This window comes from Nuphar pumila, chromosome 13, assembly GCF_984573655.1.
Source record: "Nuphar pumila chromosome 13, dmNupPumi1.hap1.1, whole genome shotgun sequence".
Taxonomy (NCBI): Eukaryota; Viridiplantae; Streptophyta; class Magnoliopsida; order Nymphaeales; family Nymphaeaceae; genus Nuphar; species Nuphar pumila.
In genome coordinates, this window is record NC_143261.1 from 8932109 (window position 1) to 8952208 (window position 20100).

A 20100-nucleotide genomic window follows, 5' to 3' on the forward strand; every position below is an offset into this window, starting at 1 on the left:
GGCAGGGATCTCGGACCCAATTTGACAGGACAAGGAATCACATAACGAAGACTTTCAATTCCAAAAATGCCACCATAACAAAATCTTAACACAAAGTCCTTAATTTAACAGAACTACTAAAATGACCAACAGAGACTCCGGTTATTCTAGCAACATTTAACACAAAATGAGAGTAGCTTAAGAAAACCCAGTTCAACCAGAATAAGCGGTGACTCAGAAGCCCCAGAAATGATTTTTTTTTGTTTTTTACCTTAAAATAGACAATTTTTTGACTCGGTCAACATTGATTGAGTCCAAAAAAGGACGAACTCGGCCTCGACTCATTGACCGAGTCTGACTCGGCGTTGACCGAGTCCGGGCCGAGTCTGAAGCCGCACCCGTGTCGGGGCGTGTCGACTCGGGTGCGGCGCCTCCCTAGCCGAGTCTGTGTGACATAGGTATGTACATGTATTATATACATATATATATAATATATGTATTTTTATATTTTATATTTTTTATTTTTATTTTTATTTTATTTTTGTTTGGTTCCTTTTGAACTAGATTCAAACTAGTCAACACATTGTTGACTAGCTTGATAGTAGTTGGAGCTAGTCCAACGGCTACAAATAGTCATTGGACTAGCTCCAATGACTATTTGAGTCTCTCAGGGGTCTCTCTCTTGAGCTCCCTTTTGTATATAAATAGGGGTGATCCCCTTCACATTGTATTCAATGCTTCTTGCATTTTATAGATTGAATAAAATATTTATTTTATATTCTTGAGCCTTCTTGTGTATGCCCTTTTGTGAGCTTTGTTGGTGTGCCCTTAGTGGACTCTTGTTGTGCTTGCCCACTTGGATCTTTGGTGAACTTTTGTGTTTTTGATTGAAGGCTCTTGTTTCATTACATGGTATCAAAGCCTCATAGTTCTTGGACCTTTGGAGATTAGTGGTCGCATTTTCTGTGCTTGTGGGAGCAAGAAGAAGTCGCTTGGTCATTGGTGATTCAAGTAGTCGTTATTAGAGCATGAGTTTTGAGGTGGTCGGATCTGGATCTTGATCCAAATCCATATCACTCACGTTACTGTTCACAATGTTACTGTTCACGTCTCCTAGTTCTCTATTATATTTTATTATATATTGTATTCCTAAAATATCCTTTATTAGTCTTCTTGTATTTTATATTAATAAGGATATTTTAGTAAATATGTATTTTAGTGTAAAATGAATATAAATAGTCACAATGAGGCACGATTTTCCCATATTGAGAATCGTGAGAGTTCAGCCCAAACCTTTCTCTTGTCTTCTTTCTCTTTGTAGGAACCTCAAAAAACCTAAATCTAACATGGTATCAGAGCCATGATCCGGAGTGGGGCTAGAAATTCTTAGTGACCTTCGAGATTCGATCTTTCTTTCTCTAGGTAACAATTAAGTCTTTTATTTTTATTTCGGTCTCTCTTTTCTTTCCTTTTTTTCTCAAATTTGCATTTTTTCTCTTAGTTCTTGATTCTTAAATCATATTTGCGTATTTCTTGATTCCCTAATCTCTCTTTATCTTCATTTTCTCATTATTTTTTCTACTTTACATCATATGTGTATTTCTTGTCTCTTTCTTTTCTCCCTAAGATCTAGGGTTTGAAATCTTTTTTATAAATTTTAGCTCTTTTGTGTTTTGGGTTGCATCTTTCTGGCCAAACCAGATTTATCAGATTTGAAAAACAGATTGACGTCACCTAAGGCCAACGATTCTCGTTTTGCACCGTTCAACAAAAAAAGGGATTCCAAGTTGAACTTGACACGTGATTTCATTAAGATATTCTATTTGCAGCAGCATATATGATTTATTGTTCATGTTCCTTTCTGCAAAAAAAAAGGAGGACGTGATTGTTATTGCTACCAATTACTATCGTTAATTTTCTGCATCATGATCATTGATTATTGTCAGATTTGCTGCATAAATCAAAGACGTGTGAGAGAGAGAGAGAGAGAGATTTGTTGTTGTTGGGAATCGGCAGCTCTGTTTCCTCACTCAGGCTGCGCTAATACTCTATTAACATTAATAGGGTTACAATAATGTGTACATGGACAAAAGTGCCCCTGTATTAGTAACTTATATTACATTAAAATACAAAACCTGGAACGGATATGGGTCCTTTATTGAATGGATCCATATCCAGCCCACATTCTAATATATTTTAATACCCTCCCTCAAGTTGAGCATGGGAATGAACCATGTGCAACTTGTTCTTCAGATACCAGAAACGTTGACTTGTAAGACCTTTTGTAAATAGATCAGCAACTTGGTCTTCTGAAGGCACATAAACTGGTTCAATCTCTTTGTCTGCTATCTTTTGTCTAATGAAATGTTGATCAATCTCGATATGCTTAGTGCGACTGTGATGAATGGGATTGAATGCAATTTGTATAGCACTTTTATTATCACACATAAGTGTTGAATTTGAGATATCCCCCCCCATCTCTGTAAGTAGATGCCTAATCCAGGTTACTTCTGCAGTGGTGGCTGCCATAGATCTATATTTTGCCTCTGTGCTAGACCTTGCTACAGCCTTTTGTTTTCTGCTACTCCATGAGACAAGATTTCTTCCAATAAAAATATAGTACCCTGATACAGACCTCCTCTCATCTGGATCCCCTGCCCAGTCTGCATCTGTATAGGCCAGTATGTTATGTTTTGGTGACTTCCATGAATATTGAGTATATGTAAGTCCATCACCTATCGAGCCTTTTAGATAGCGGAGGATGCACTTGACAGCATCCATGTGACCAGTCTTTGGTTCATGCATGAACTGAGATACTTGATTAACAGAATATACAATGTTTGGTCTAGTAAAGGTAAGATATTGCAACATACCCACTAAACTGCGATACTTGACTGCATCAGGATATAACTCACCATCACAAATACTGAGCCTTTGGTTGACAACACTGGGTGTGGATAGAGGTTTACAATCTGTCATTCCTGCTTTAGCTAGAAGATCAAGAGTGTATTTGTGTTGAGTTAATGACATTTTGCTATCTCGTATGTCCACCTCTACACCAAGAAAGTATCTCAGTTCCCCAAGGTCTTTCATTTTGAACTGCATACTCAATAAAGCTTTAATTCGTTGAACGTGGTCAGGAGCATTACCAGTGATCACAATATCATCAACATATATAAGTAAGAAAACCCGGGTGGTATCATTCTTGTATATAAACAGAGAATGATCTAGTTGGGAACGAAAGAAACCATGCTTATGAATCTCTAAGGAGAAGCTTTCGAACCATGACCTGGAAGCTTGCTTCAAACCATACAAGGCTCTGGTTAATTTGCATACATAATTCTTTGGGTCTCCTTCTGTGTAACCTTGAGGTTGCTCTATGTAGACCTCTTCCTTTAAGTTTCCATGAAGGAATGCATTTTTAACATCAAGCTGATTAAGGATCCAACCATGTTCAATTGCCAAGCCAAGTATGATGCGAATAGTACCCATTTTCACCACTGGGCTGAATGTCTCATCGTAATCCTGACCGTATTCTTGAGTGAAACCCTTGGCTACAAGACGTGCCTTGTACCGTTCAATGCTACCATCCGGTTTATATTTAATTTTATATACCCATTTAGAACCAACAACATTCTTATCTGGAGGACGACCAACTATCTCCCATGTTTGACACTCATGAAGTGCCTCGATCTCCTCATTCATCGCTTCAATCCATTTGTTGGATTGAACTGCTTGATGATAACCGCGTGGTTCATCATGTTTCTCAATCTTGGATAGAAAAATTTGAATGTCCATAGAAAAGTTGTCATAACTAACCCATTTTTCAATAGGATGTCTTATCCTGCCTGATCTTCTTGGTACTTCTCTGTTATCAGGCAATGCAACGTGTTCTTCAGCTGGGGCATTCGTTTGCTCTCTGGGTCTCCTGGTGTACACATTACCTTTGTATCTCAGACACATTGTTTGTGATGCATCATCTAAAACCATCTCACCATGTATGCCCTCAGGAGTCAAAATAGTATCTTCGGCAGTATGTGAAATAAGTTCAGCACTAAGCCATGGATCATACCAATTACCAGCTGCGTCATCATGTTCTCGATTGTGATTTGCTTTACTTTCCAAAAAAACTATTTTCATTAAAAACAACATTTCTGGAAATTCTAATCTTCTTATTGGTAGGGTCACAGCACCTGTAACCCTTATGTTCATCTGCATAACCAACAAATCGGCATATAGAGGCTTTGTCCTGAAATTTAGTTCTCATGGATTTGTCAATGTGTACATAACATGTGCATCCAAAAACTCGTAACTCATCAGAATTAGGATATGGACCAAAGAGAACATAATAGGGAGACAAATCTTCAAGGATAAGCATAGGGAGACGATTTATCACATGAGTGGCACTATGAAAAGCTTCTGTCTAAAGACTAATGGGCAAATTACAACCATGCATCATACTCATTGCGCTTTCCACAATATGTCTATGTTTACGTTCAGCAATTCCATTTTGTTGCGGAGTGTACGGGCAAGAAACTCTACGATGTATCCCATTATCTTGAAGAAAATCTGAAAATTCATTGGAGGAATACTCACCACCTCCATCACATTGAAGAACTTGAATGCTTGGGGAGAATTGAGTTTTAACATAGGCATGAAAGTGACAGAAGATGGGAAAAACCTCTAATTTGTGTTTCATAAAGAATAACAAGGTAAAACGAGAAAAATTGTCAATAAAAGATACATAATATTTGTTTCCCGAAGAGGAAGGATTGGGAGCTGGACCCCAAACATCAGAACATATTATTTCAAATGGCATGGAGGCTCTTTTATTTATTTGATGAAAAGGAAGTACATGACTTTTGCAGACCTGACAACTGGGTCATATTTTATCCTTCAATGAAGGTGAAACAGACTCTGAAAGAAAACCATTGGACACTAACTTGTCAATAAAGACTTGACTACAATGACCAAGACGGGAATGCCAGAGATCTGGCTTATTACATTTGGATATACTTAAGACGCTTTTGGAGACATGATCAGACTTAGGCTTCAGGACACTGGAGGCTAAATCTTCATTGAAGACATACATGTTTTCACGTCGCTCTCCTTTAGCGAACATCTCCTTCGTTTGAAGATCCTTGACAAAGATAGTAGGAGTAAATTCCACAGATGAATTGGTAGAGTCAACAAGCTTAGAAACAGAGATAATATTTTTCTTTATATTTGGTGCATGAACAACATCAGATAAAGGAATAGATGACTCAGACAAGGGAATGAGAACATTGCCTATGTTTGAAATAGGGTGGTGAGTCCCATCTCCAGTTACAATATTAGATTTACCAAGATAAGGAGTCAAAGTAGAGAACTTACCTGCATTGCCAGTGACATGTGTTGCTACCCCAGAGTCAACATACCATATTCCATCATCATTCTGTTTTAGATTCAAGTTGGCCATCGCAGATAAGAGAAGATCCTTAGCATCATCACTGACTCGAAATGTACCTGCAGTTCCTGAAGCAGCATTTCTATTATTTTGTGTTCTATTCCGATTTTGTGGATTGAACCAGCAGTTGGCTTTGATATGACTACGTTTGTTACACTGGTAGCACGTGGGAACATTCCTTGAAAAAATGACATTGGAACTTGGTGTAGGTAGTAACCCACGTCCACCCTGGGTTAGAGTTCCCCTGCCTCTGCCACGTCCTCCTCGTGAACGATCAGTTATTATTTCTGTGGCAAGAACCTCATGCGTAGATGGTTGTCCTGCTGAAGCATCAGACATGCTTTTCAGAGTCATTTCGTATTGAAAGAGTTTGGCACGTAATTCTTCAAAACTGAGTAGTGTAGGTAGGCACAATAAAGACGTCACAAGAACATGATATTCTGGCCCCAGAGCATTCAGTGTCTGTTGCACCATTTCTTTGTCTGACACTGGATATTCAACCATAGCTAACTGATCTGTAATGCTTTTGACTTGATTCAAGAATTCAATGATGCTCATTGCCCCTTTCTTTAACATTTGAATTTCGCGTTTGAGAAACAACACTTTGGCCTCCGATATCTGAGAGTAGGTCTGAGCTAAATTCTCCCACAAAACTTTGGATGTGCAATCATCAGGAATGGAGATCAGTACTTCTTGTGATAACGTGGAAGTGATGTATACGACAAGGGCCTGATCGCGCTTCATCCAAGAAACAAATGCAGGATTGCAAACAATATTCGGCAATGCCTCATCCTCTTTGGCTTCAGTTGTGATGAATTCTGGAGGCATTGGAGTGGAGCCATCCAAGTGACCTGAAAGGTCTTGACTTCGAATGAAAGGAGCAATTTGCCTTTTCCAAGTCAGATAATTGTTTGTAGTTAGCTTTTCCGAAACTAGCTGCCCTAGGAAATTGGAAGAAAGACCCGAATTAGCTGAAGTATCCATTTGTAGGCTAATTGACAACTTCCTTTTTTTTTTTTTTTTGAAAAAACACTAGTGGCAGAAACTTGGTTGTTTTATTATAAACTGACACAGTTGACAGAAATCGGCACAAGGTCACGACAAGAGAAATGAGAGCTCTATATATATTTATATATATATACCTCCTTTTTAAGTGTATGGAAGATTGACAGAAGATGAATAAGGGATCAAAAGAATAGATTTTAAATGTATCAACAGGAAACCAAAGAATATCACAGGCTAATCAATATCACGACAGAAACTAGAGATAACAGTAAACAGCCCCAGATCTGACGTGATATGTTCTTTAGACAGAAGACAGCACGTCAGATCAGACATGTTCTTTGAACAGAAAGAGTCACCAGAGAAATAGCACCAGATCTGACGTGATCAGAGGTAGCACGTCAGATCTGTCCTTAAAGAAAAAGAATAAATGGTAATAAGAAGTAGATTAAAAGCAGGAATAAAAGAAACCAGATCTGTCGTGAAACAGAAAATAAAAGTGGGAATAAAAGAAAGAAAGAATAAGGAATAGAGAAAACCAAAGACGATCTGTTAAAGAAGATGATGTAAGGCTCGACTTGGCTGAAGAATTTGAAACTTGACTTGTTTCAGCAAACGAGATGAAGATGACTTGGCTGAAGGACTCGGCTGAAAAGGAAGAATCTGAAAGAGGACTCGGCTGGCTGAAGAAGATGGAGGCATGTTATGACTCAATTGGCTGAAGGAGGTGGAAGCGTGTTATGCCCAGACCTGCCGCTGCTTTGATACCATGTCAGATTTGCTGCATAAATCAAAGACGTGTGAGAGAGAGAGAGGGAGAGAGAGAGAGAGAGAGATTTGCTGTTGTTGGGAATCGGCAGCTCTGTTTCCTCACTCAGGTTGCGTTAATACTCTATTAACATTAATAGGGTTACAATAATGTGTACATGGACAAAAGTGCCCCTGTATTAGTAACTTATATTACATTAAAATACAAAACCTGGAACGGATATGGGTCCTTTATTGAATGGATCCATATCCAGCCCACATTCTAATATATTCTAATAATTATCTCATTTTCTTCTTTAATAATTTGCTACCCTGTTTTATTCCCTTTGCATTGATTCTTTATTCACTTGTCATGGATTCATATTCCTCATCAAGATCTATCTCTGCTAACTTTCTTAGCCAATTAATTTCAGAAAAATTGAATAACTCCAACTATCTTACTTGGAAAAGACAAATTATTCCTTTTATTAGGAGTCAGGATCTCGTTGGTCACCTCGATGGATCAGTTGTTGCTCCATCTGAATTTCTTATGCAGGAAGATAAAAATGACAAAGGGGTGTTAATTGTTGATGTGACTTCTCTTTTCATATGACCCCAAATAATCAAAGTCTATCCAAATGTGTTGAAAATAAAACAAGTGTGTTAAAGGTCTTTACTGCTGATGGGACTTCTCTTGAAATAGAAGGAATAGAAAATTTAAAAAAAAATTATAAAACAAAGAAATTTTCTATTCCAAAAATTAGATATGTTCCCAAATTAAATTTAAATCTTTTATCTGTATCTCAAATTTAACTCCGCCTGTGTATAACTGTTTAGTTATACATTGTCGGTCTCAAGCCCGGATAAAGGAGGAGGGTTGCGGCAGCCAGCATAAAAACTTAGTCATACCCTATGAATATGAACCAATATGAGAATTTCGTTGGGGCGTTCCCTACTGAGCGACGCGTTGTACTCTATAGGCCCGGAGGCAGTGATAAATAGGCAAGGGTTGCTAGGTCGTCGCCCGGAAGCGACGCGTCACACCGACGCCCGGGTGCGGTGTCAAATAGGCAAGGGTTCCCTCACTTTGTTGGACAGGTGGGGGTAAAGAAGTTAGTCCAAGACCATAAAATTAGGTTAGCTACTTGGAACATAGGATCTTTAACTGGTAAGTTGGTAGAGTTAGTAGATGTTATGTGTAAGAGAAAGATTGATATTTTATGTCTACAAGAGACCAAATGGGTAGGTGAGAAAGCAAAAGTGATAGAACCTTGGGGATATAAGATTTGGTATACAGGAATAAATAGGAATAGGAATGGAGTAGGGATTGTTATAAGTCGTGAGTTTATAGATAATGTAGTTGAGGTCCGTAGGAAGGGTGATAGGATTTTACTTATTAAATTAGTATTAGGTACGGATATTATTAATATTATTAATGTTTATGCACCTCAAGTAGGTTTAGATGATTCCACTAAGCGTCAATTTTGGGAAGATTTAGATGGAGTACTACAAGGGATATCTTATGGAGAAAGGCTTTTCATCGGCGGTGACCTTAATGGGCATGTAGGCGTTTGTAGGGATGGATTTGAGACTATCCATGGAGGCTATGGTATAGTTGAAAGAAACGATAGTGGAGAAAGGATTTTAGATTTTGGTTTGTCCTATGATATGATCTTACCAAACACTTGGTTTAGGAAGAGGGAGTCTCACCTAGTAACATTTAAAAGTGGGGTTAATACGAGTCAGATAGATTTTTTCCTACTTAGAAAGAGAGATAGGGGTTGTTGCATCGATTGTAAGGTTATACCGGGAGAAAGTGTAGCTACACAACATAGAGTCTTAATTTTAGATCTTAGAATTAGACAATGCCGCAAAAGGGATAAACATAGGATAGATCCTAGAATTAAGTGGTGGGCACTCAAAGGAGCTAAACAAGGAATGTTTATAGAGCGGGTAGTTAAGGAAGTTGATTGGTGTCTCGAGGATGATTCAGAATCTATGTGGAATAAGATAGCGGGTGGCATGAGAAAGGTGGCTGAGGAGGTATTGGGTGAGTCTAAAGGCGGTGCACCGCTAGGTAAGGATACATCGTGGTGGAACAAGGATGTCAAATTAGCTATTAAGGTTAAAAGAGAGTGTTATAGAAATCTAAGTAAAAGTTGTGATAATGAGAATTTGGAGATGTATATGATAGCAAAGAAGGAAGCTAAAAAAGTAGTTCGGAACGCGAGGGATAAGGTACATAAGGAGGTTTATAACAAGTTGGATACCAAAGAGGGTGAGAAGGATATTTATAGGATTGCAAAAATGAGAGATAGGAAATCGAGGGATCTGGGTATGGTTAGATGTATCAAAGATGAAACACAAAGGGTTTTAGTCAAAGATGAGGAGATTAAGGAGAGATGGAAATATTATTTTGATAAGCTATTTAATGAAAGTCATGCTCAGGATCTTGGAGACTTTTTCATTCCTTTTCATGAGATGAATCGTGACTTCATGAGCAAGATTCAAAAGAAAGAAATTGCTGAGGCTTTGAAGAAAATGAAATCTAGAAGGGCAGTTGGCCCAGATGGTATACCTATCGAGGCTTGGAAACGGTTGGGAGAGAAAGGTTTAGAATGGTTGACAAATCCTTTTAACAAGATTTGGCGGACAAATAAGATGCCTAATGAGTGGAAGAAGAGTACTTTGGTGCCTCTATATAAGAATAAGGGTGATATACAAGATTGCACAAACTATCGTGGTATAAAACTCATGAGTCATACTATGAAACTTTGGGAGAGGGTGATTGAGTCTGTGTTGAGGAAGGTTGTCAGAATATCGGAGAATCAATTTGGTTTTATGCCTGGAAGATCAACTATGGAAGCTATACATCTTCTTAGACAACTTATTGAGAGAAATACAGAGAGGAACAAAGACTTGCATATGGTTTTTATTGATTTGGAGAAGGCTTACGATAGAGTACCTAGGGACGTTCTCTGGTGGACAATGATGAAGAAAGGTGTTTCTCTCAAGTACATTAGTATAATTAAAGATATGTATGAAGGAGTAGTAACCAATGTCCACACTTGTGGAGGGGTGACAACCAACTTTCCTATAAAGGTTGGGTTACATCAAGGATCTGCTTTAAGCCCTTTCTTATTTGCTATAGTGATGGATGAGCTTACGAGATCAATTCAAGAAAATGTGTCATGGTGTATGTTGTTTGCTGATGATATTGTTTTGATTGATGAGTCTAGAGTTAGGGTTAATGCTAAGTTAGAATTATGGAGACAGACATTGGAAGCAAGAGATTTTAAGTTGAGTAAGAGTAAGACAGAATACATGGAATGTCGATTTAGTAAGCAACGAAGTAGTGATGGGAGTGTAGTGAAGCTTGGTGAGCAAGAAATATTGGTGGATGATTGTTTCAAATATTTGGGATCTATCATTCAAAAGTATGGAGAAATTGATGAAGATGTAAATCATAGGATAAAGGTTGGGTGGATGAAATGGAAGAGTGCAACTGGAGTGTTGTGCGATCGTAGAATGCCATTGCGGTTGAAGGAAAAGTTTTATAGGACGACTATTAGGCTCGCTTTACTATATAGTACGGAATGTTGGGCTGCCAAGAGACATCATATTCAAAAAATGAGTGTAGCTGAGATGCGTATTCTGAGATGGATGTGTGGAAATACAACAAAAGATAAGATTTGGAACGAGGAGATACGTAAGAAGGTAGGCATTGCACCCATTGAAAATAAGATGAGAGAGAATTGTTTACAGTGGTTTGGACATATTCGACGAAGGCCTAATGATGCTCCAGTTAGAAGGATGGAGAAATGGGAAAATATATTAGTTAAAAGAGGTCGGGGTAGGCCTAGGAAGACATGGATGGAGGTGATAGGAAAGGATATGAATGCTTTGAACCTCACCGAGGACATGACATTGGATAGAAATGATTGGAGGAAAAGGATTCATTTGGAAGACCCAGAATGATTTTCTTTGTTGGTTCATATCGCCGACCCCAATCGTTTTGGGATGAAGGCGTAATTGTTGTTGTTGTTGTTATATCTGTATCTCAAATTTCTGATTATGGGTGTAATATTTCTTTTTCTTCTCAAGGTTGTTGGGTACAGGATCGTCAGGCAGGCAAGCTGATTGGGGAAGGCCATAGAAAAGGAGGACTCTATCACATGGATTTTTTGGAAATGCCGAAGAAAGCTTTTTTTTATAATATTCAGAAAATAGAGTTGGAACTTTGGCATAAGAGACTTGGTCACCCACATATAGCCAAAATCCAACATTTTCCAAATCTAGAAAAATTTGATAACTCTGAATCATTTGATTGTAAAGATTGTATTCTTGGCAAAAAGAAAAGATTATAATTTCTAAACATAACCTTTTTCTCTTCAAGACCACTTGAATTAATACACTCGGATGTTTGGGGTCCTGCACCAGTAATTTCTAAAGGAGGATTTATTTACTATGTTATTTTTGTCGATGATTTCTCCTGACATATGTGGATTTACTTTCTCAAACATAAGTCTGAAGTATTTTCATACTTTCAAACTTTTCATAATATGGTTAAAAACAAGTTTCAAAATGATATTGTTATTTTTCACACAGATTCAGGGGGAGAGTTTTTATCTACAGATTTTCAAATTTATCTTAAGTTGCATGGTATCACACATCAAAGATCTTGTCCTTATACACCTCAACAAAATGGACTAGCGGAACAAAAACATCGCCATATCATAGAAACCACTAGGACTTTATTAATAGCAAATCAAGTCCTGAAAGACTTTTGGGCAAAAGCTGCCTTAACTACCACCTATCTTATTAATAGGATGTCATCTTCTTTGTTACAAAATATCACTCTCATTGAAAAACTTATGAACATTTCTGTAGACTACTCTAGACTAAGAATATTTGGGAGCAAATGTTTCATATTTATTGACAAAAATGATAAACTTTCTCATCGTGTGATTCCCTGTGCCTTTTTAGGATATACTGAAAATCAGAAAGATTATAGATGTTTTGACTTCAAAAATAATAGACTATATGTGTCTAGAAATGTTTCCTTTCTTGAAAAGGAGAGCTTCTTTGATTTTAGAAAATTAAAATTCACTGAGTACTCCTTTTTGCTAGATCTAACATCAACATCTAATGAATATGACCTTGACTGTAACTTTGATGATGATCAAAGAATTATTGATCTTAATCATAATGTTGAAAATGAAGAAGTTCATAGGAATACTAGTATTCAATATTCCAGGCGACAAGAGTCTAATCCTTCATGTGCACTTGAAAAATATTCTAACATTCCAACTACACAATCATCCCGAGTCTCGAGGCCTCCAAAAAAGTTTATATCATATGAGTCCTTCTCACCTATATATAGGGCAGTTATTGCATTAATTCACTCATATGAAGAACCATCCACATAATTTCAAGCAAAAAATGATATTAAAAGGATAAAAGCTATGAAAGCTGAATTAGATCCACTTGAAAAGGCTTCTACATGGACTATTCAAGATCTTCTTCCACGAAAGAAAACTATAGGATGTCGATGGGTTTATAAAATTAAAACCAAGAGTGATGGTACTCTTGAAAGATATAAAGCCCGATTAGTAGCCAAAGGTTATGCCCAAGAATATGGGATTGATTACGAAGAAAACTTTGCTCTGGTGGCTCGTATGACAATTGTCCAAACCTTAATTGCCTTAGCTTCTATAAAAAAATGGTCTATTTTTCAAATGGATGTCAAAAATGTCTTTTTAAATGGAAAGTTAGTTGAAGAAGTATACATGGAACCCCCTCCTGGTCTAAGTATTCCTAAGGGTAAAGTCCTTCGCTTAGAAAAAGCTCTTTATGGACTTAAACAAGCACTGAAAGCTTGGTATGATAGGTTTAGTCGTGTTATTATTGATATTGGTTTTCAATTCTGTTTAACTGACACTGCTTTGTTTATTAAGAATTCGGATGCAGGGATTATTGTGCTTCTTCTCTATGTGGATGATATGATCATCACCGGAAGCGATAAACACGGAGTTGAAACGATCAAAACACTTCTTAAATCTCATTTTGAAAGAACTGATTTAGGCCTGTTGAGATATTTTTTAGGCATTGAAGTTGCGTATTCTCCTAGAAGATATTTATTATCTCAGACTAAATTTGCTTTTGATATTGTTTCCAGGTCTGGTATTACTGATGATAAGAAAGTCGACACTCCAGAAGTTGTTAATGTTAAAATGAAGATTGATGATAGAGAACTTCTTGCAGACCCTACTCCTTACAGACAGCTTGTCGGGGCACTTTCCTATCTATCCATTACCAGACCAGATATAGCACATGTTGTTCACACAGCAAGTCAATTTCAACATGCTCCTACTTCTGTTCATATGGGAGCAGTCATGCGTATTATCAGATATATTCAGTCCTCTCTTTCACGAGGACTTTTCTTATCTTCCTCCTCTTCTCTTTATTTAATTGCATATACTGATGCTGATTGGGGAGGTGATCCCAATAACAGACACTCAACCACTGGTTTTTGTGTTTTTTTAGGGGAATCATTGATCTCATAGAGGTGTAAAAAGCAGCAGAAGGTATCTCTATCATCCACCGAAGCTGAAGACAGAGTCATGAAAACCACGACCATGGAAGTAGTTTGGCTTTGACGACTGCTTGCTGACATGGGAGCTTAAGCAACAAAGGCATCACAAATATGTTGTGACAACAAAAGTGCGATCTACATTGTCAGTAACAGAACATTACATAAACGCACCAAACACATCGAAATGGATTGTCACTACGTCAGAGAGGAATATCTATACGAGATAATTGATCTACCATATGTCACTTCAGAATATCAGTTAGCAGACTTCTTTACAAAGCCTCTCGATGCTCCCCCATTTCACTTTCTCTTAGACAAACTTTCGCTCATTGTACTGTAAGTTTGAGGGGGAGTGTTAAAATATAAAACTGTACATATATATATATAATAATATAAAATATTATATTATTATATATATAAATATTTTTTATTTTTTTATTTTCTGTAACTTTTTTTCTTTATTTTTATTTTGTCTTTATGTCATCTACTTCAGTTTGAACTAGAATGACAGTTGCTAGTCAAGTCCTATTCAGACTTGACTAGCAATAGAGTTGTTGAACACAATCCAACGGCTCTATTTAGAGTTGTTGGACTGTGTCCAAGATCTCTATTAAGTCCTCTTTCAGCTGTGCATATAAAGGGGTGCAGCCCCTCTTGTATTTTAATAACAATGCTTCCTAAGCAATTGGTTTTTCATATCAATAAAGAATACCTTTTTATTTTTATTTTATTTCCAGTTATACCTTTTTTAAGGGTATGCTTTAGTGTCATTCTTAACACTTTCCCTTGAGAATCTAAGCTCGTGTTTCGAAGATCACTATTTCATTTCAACTGCAACAAGGACCGTTAGGAATCCAAACTTTGTCAACTGGATGAAGAAAGATTAAGCCTTAGTGGCCTACATCACTTCACCCTATCTCAAGAGGTATTGGTGGGAATTCTAGATGATTGCACTTCGATGACATTATGGAATACATTACAACAAACCTACTCACAGATTTCAGAGGCCAAGATCATTTATTTGAAAAGATAATTTCAGATGTTAAAGGAGGCATCCATGTCTATTATGGAATATTTCAATAAGATAAAGTCCATTACAAATCAGCTAGCGTTAATTGGATGTCAAGTGTCAGAGAAGGACAAAATTCTGCAAGCTCTAGTTGGCTTGGGACCCGAATTCCATGTATTGTCCACTACTTTACAGTATACTGGGACTGTTTGTACTTTTGAGGACTTGAAAGCCAAACTCCTCAGTTATGAGATGTCGTTGAAGGGGATGTCAGAAACAGAAAAGACTGAAGTGGATTCTCATGATGTGTTGTTTACGAGATCCTTTTCAGGTCATGGACGTGGAGGAGGACGTGGTAAAGGTAGAGGTTACAATCAGGGAAGCCATGAAATTCTTCCTACTTGTGGATATGATCGAACACGCCAATGATGCGTGGGATCACATTAAGTGTTCTAATCTTTTCTTTTTCCTTAGCTTTGGACAGTATGTTTTGACATGTCCCGATTCACGACAATAATAACAAATGATCTTTCTCCTTTCAAACTCACTTCCATGCTTTTCATCATTAGTCCTCCCAACATGCGAAAGTTTATATGGACAAACATGATTTCTTGGTCTAGATACTGCTAAGATCGAGTCATCATCACTTTTAGAAATTCTTTTCTTGAGTCTGTTTTCCTCCATGCTCAACTCTTCGATTGTATCTTCAATGGAAGGAACTTTTCCCCGATAAAGAAGAGCGGATTTGGTTGTCTCAAATTCCGATCTCAACCCATTGATAAATTGAAAGAAATGTTCCGCATTTACTTGATTTTGGTGAAGCTCTATGTCATGTGGGCAATGCCACTTTGGTTCAAGGAGAGTCAATTCCTCCCATAACTCAAACAAATTATTGTAATATTTTCTAATCTTTTTGTCCCCTTGAATCATATTACGAACCTTTTCTTGAAGGCTTCATATGTGGGCAATATATTTGAGAGAGTACATTCTCTTAAGGTAATCTCACGCATCATTGGCGTGTTCAAATTTGAAAAGGCTAGAACACTGTTTTATATCAACACTTGATATAAGCCAAGACATGATTTTGGCATGTCTCATTCTCCATTCTTTCCACTTTTTTCATATGTGAAATTAAAAAATGTTTTAAAACAAAGTTTTGAAATGATTGACTTAGGTTTTCTTAGATACTTTTTAAGGATTGAGGTTGCATATTCTATATGTGGCTATTTACTAACTCAATCCAAGTTAGCTTCTTACATCATCAAGAGGTCTGGAATTATAGATGAGAAAGTGGACACTCTAGAAGTGATAAATGAAAAAACAAAGATAGATAATGGCACAGCTCTAGATTATCCTACTCCTTACCGACAAATGATTGAAGCTCTTAATCATCACCAGACCTGACATTTCACATGCAGTACACAATCAGTTAATTCCAACACTCTCCTACCACCGTCCACATTAGTGCCATGCATATCATTAGATATTTACTGAATTTTATGTCCAAAGGACTTTTTCTCTCTTCTTCCTCCCCACTTGAATTAACTGCTTATACTGACTCTAATAGAGAAGATTCTGATGATATACACTCAACCACTGGTTTTTGTGTCTTTATAGGTGACTCGTTGGTGTCCTCAAAGTGCAAGAAGCAGCAAAACGTTCATTTGTCATCAACTGAAGTTGAATATTGTGTCATGGCTACCACGAAGTCCGAGATTATATGATTGAGACAATTATTAGAAGACATGGGAGTGCTGATAAAGTCAACCTAGCGGTTATGCTGTGATAACAAGAACACTATTTATATAGCTCGCAACCACACATTTCATGAAAGGACTAAATATATCTCGATGGACTGTTACTATGTTCGTGAAAAATACATTAAAAAGACTATCATCAAGCCATATGTAGCATCGAAATTTAAGTTAGCCGACTTCTCCATAAAAGTGCTTCCTTCTCCCTTGTTTCACTTCTTGCTTGACAAACTTTCGGTGATTGCACCGTAAGTTTGAGGGGGTGTTAATATATATATATATATATATATATATATATATATATATATATTAGTGCAATAGCTAATACCCATTACGGTTATTTTTGTCTTTTTATTAATTGTAATTAGTTGTGTTCACTAGTGACAATAGGGATTTTTCTCATTTTTATTTTTTACTTTTTATCAAGGGCATTATTATCTTTATAATGCCCTTGATCCAAAGAGCCGTTGGGAGGAACAAGTATATTTCTAGCCGTTGGGAGCGCTCACTATGGCCCTTTGGGTCCTTTTTTTGTGTCTAAATAGGGGATGAATCCCCTCTTGTATGAATGCTTATCTCAAGCACTTATTGAAATAAAGATCTTATATCTTTTATGTTTTCTCTTGCCCACTAGTGGGTTTTGTGTGTGTTTGTATCTTGGCCCATAAGAGGCCTTTTGTTGTGTACACTTTTGTGTGTTTGTAAAGCTCATAAGTGTCATCCTATAGTTATTTCTTGTATTTTATAATAGTATATACATATATATGTATGTATACTCAAATATATAAGTGCATGTATATGACTATGTATGTATTATATAATATATATTACATATACATATTTTTTTGTAAAATATTAAATCATTTTTTCTGTATTTTATTTTTATTTATGTATTTGTTAATCCGTTTTGACCAGTTTTGACTCACTGTTAGGACTAGCGTAACGGCTAGTCAATCTAGCCATTAGACTAGTCTAATGACTAACTAGTCCTCGCTCTTGTATATTTAAAGGGGATCTCCCCTTCTTGTATGTATGCTTTCTTTGAGCATATTCAGCCTTAATAAAATTATTATTTTTTAAGTGATTGTTGTAAGAAAATGGTGGTCTTCCACAAATGCACTTGAATCCACCAAAAGAATGTCTAAAAAGACACTTCAACTAAACCCATAAAAGGAAGAACACAACAATCAATAAATAAATCTTTATTAATAATGAAAATGCTTAAGAAGCATTTCTTTACAATGGAGAGGTCCACCCCTATTTATACAAAGAGAATGGGGTTGGGAGAGCTCACTTTGAGCTCTCCCAAAAGAGTTGTTGGACTAGAGTCCAACGGCTAGACCCTTGGTCAAGTTCTAACTAGAACTTGACTAAGTTTCATAGCTAGTTCAATGTGAACTAGATATGAAAATAAATAAACTAAAGGAAATAAACATATATATAATAATAATATAATATTATATTATTGTATATATATATATATGTTACATTACACTTTACATTTTAACACTCCCCCTCAAACTTAAGGTACAATGGGCGAAAGTTTGTCTAAGAGAAAGTTAAATTTAAGAGCAGTGAGAGGCTTGGTGAAGAAGTCTGTTAATTGATACTCTGATGTGACATATGGGAGATCAATGGTTCCATGTAGATATTCCTCTTTGACGTAGTGATAGTCCATTTTAATATGTTTGGTGCGTTCGTGAAATGTTCGATTGCTTGCAATGTAGATCGCACTCTAGTTGTCACAGCACATACGTGAAGCTTGTGTTGCTTCAACTCCCATGTCGGCAAGCAGACGTCTGAGCCAAACTACTTTCATGGCCGTGGTTGCTATGGCTCGGTATTCGACTTCTGCTGCTTTTTGCATCTCCACGAGATTAACTATTCACCTAGAAAAACACAAAAGTCAGTAGTTGAGTGTCTTTTATTAGGATCACCTCCCCAATCACCATAAGTATATGCAATTAGATACAGAGAGGAGGTAGAAGACAAGAAAAGTCCTCGTGAAAGAGATGACTTAATATATCTAACAATATGCAGAACATCCCTCATGTGAACTGTGGTAGGAGCATGTTGGAACTGGTTAGCTGTGTATACAGTGTGTGTTATGCCTGGTCTTGTAATGGAAAGATAGGAAAGTGCTCCAATAAGTTGTCTGTAACGAGTAGGATCCTCAAGAGGTTCTCCATTATCAATTTTCATCTTAACATTAACAACTACTAGAGTATCAACTTTCTTATCATCTCTAATTCCAGACCTGGAAACAATATCAAAAGCAAACTTAGATTGAGACATTAAATACCCATGAGGAGAATAAGCAACTTGAATTCCTAAAAAATATCTTAATAAACCTAAATCAGTCATTTCAAAATGAGTTTTAAGAAGTTTTTTGATATTTTCAACTCCTTGTTTATCGCCTCTGATGATGATCATGTCATCCACGTACAGAAGCAGCACTATAATCCTGCATCAGAATTCTTAATAAACAAAGCAGTGTCAGTCAAACAAGATTGAAAACCAATATTAAACATAATCTAACTAAACTTGTCATACGAAGCTTTTGGTACTTGTTTAAGACCATAAAGAGCCTTTTCTAAACGAAGAACTTTACCCTTAGGAATACTAATACCGGGTGTGGCTTTCATGTACACTTCTTCAACTAACATACCATTTAGAAATGCATTTTTGGCATCTATCTGAAATATGGGTCATTTTTTAATGGAAGCCAAGGCAATTAAGGTTCTAACAGTGGTCAAACGAGCAACTGGGGCAAAGGTTTCTTCATAATCGATTTTATATTCTTAGGTATAGCCTTTGGCCACTAATCTTACTTTATATCTTTTAAGAATTTCATCACTCTTGGTTTTAACTTTGTAGACCCATCGGCAGCCTATAGGTTTTTTACCTAAAGGAAGAACTTGAACAGTCCAAGTAGAAGCCTTTTCGAGTGCATCTAACTCAGTTTCCATGGCTTCCACCCATTCCACACGATTTTTGGCTTGAAAATATGATGATGGTTGATCATATGAGTGTATTAATGCAATAATTGCCCTATATGTTGGTGAAAAGGATTTGTATGACACAAATTTCCCAGAGGCCTCGAAACTCGGGATGATCTTCTGGTGTATGCTTCGAAATATTTTTCTAGTACACATGGAAGATTTGACTCTCTTCGTCTAGAATATTGTAGACTAACATCTATATAGTCTTCATTATTGTCATTATGCTCGAGATCAACAGTACTTTGATCATTGTCAAAGTTACATTCAATATCACGTTCAGCAGGTTTTGAGGTCAAATCTATTAGAAAGGAATATTCAGTGACTAGGTTTTTCAAAATCAAAGAAGCTTTCCTTTTCAAGAAACGATACATTTCTTGATATGTATAGTTTTTCATTTTGAAAATCACAGCACCTATAGCCTTTTTTATTATCGGCATATCCTAAAAAGGCACAGAGAATCGCACGAAGAAAGAGTTTATCATTTTTGTTAATGAAAACAAAGCATCTGCATCCAAAAACTCTCAATCTAAAGTAATCTAGAGAAAGTTTCACTAGTTTTTCAATTG

At 36.7% G+C, this 20100-nt stretch overlaps 1 protein-coding gene across 1 annotated transcript in view; it reads right to left on the reverse strand.

The window, feature by feature from the left end:
- The window catches only part of LOC149817695 (protein MICRORCHIDIA 2-like), a 122661-nt gene that overhangs the window by 39511 nt on the left and 63050 nt on the right, over positions 1 to 20100 (reverse strand). The gene's annotated exons all lie outside the window — the stretch shown is intronic.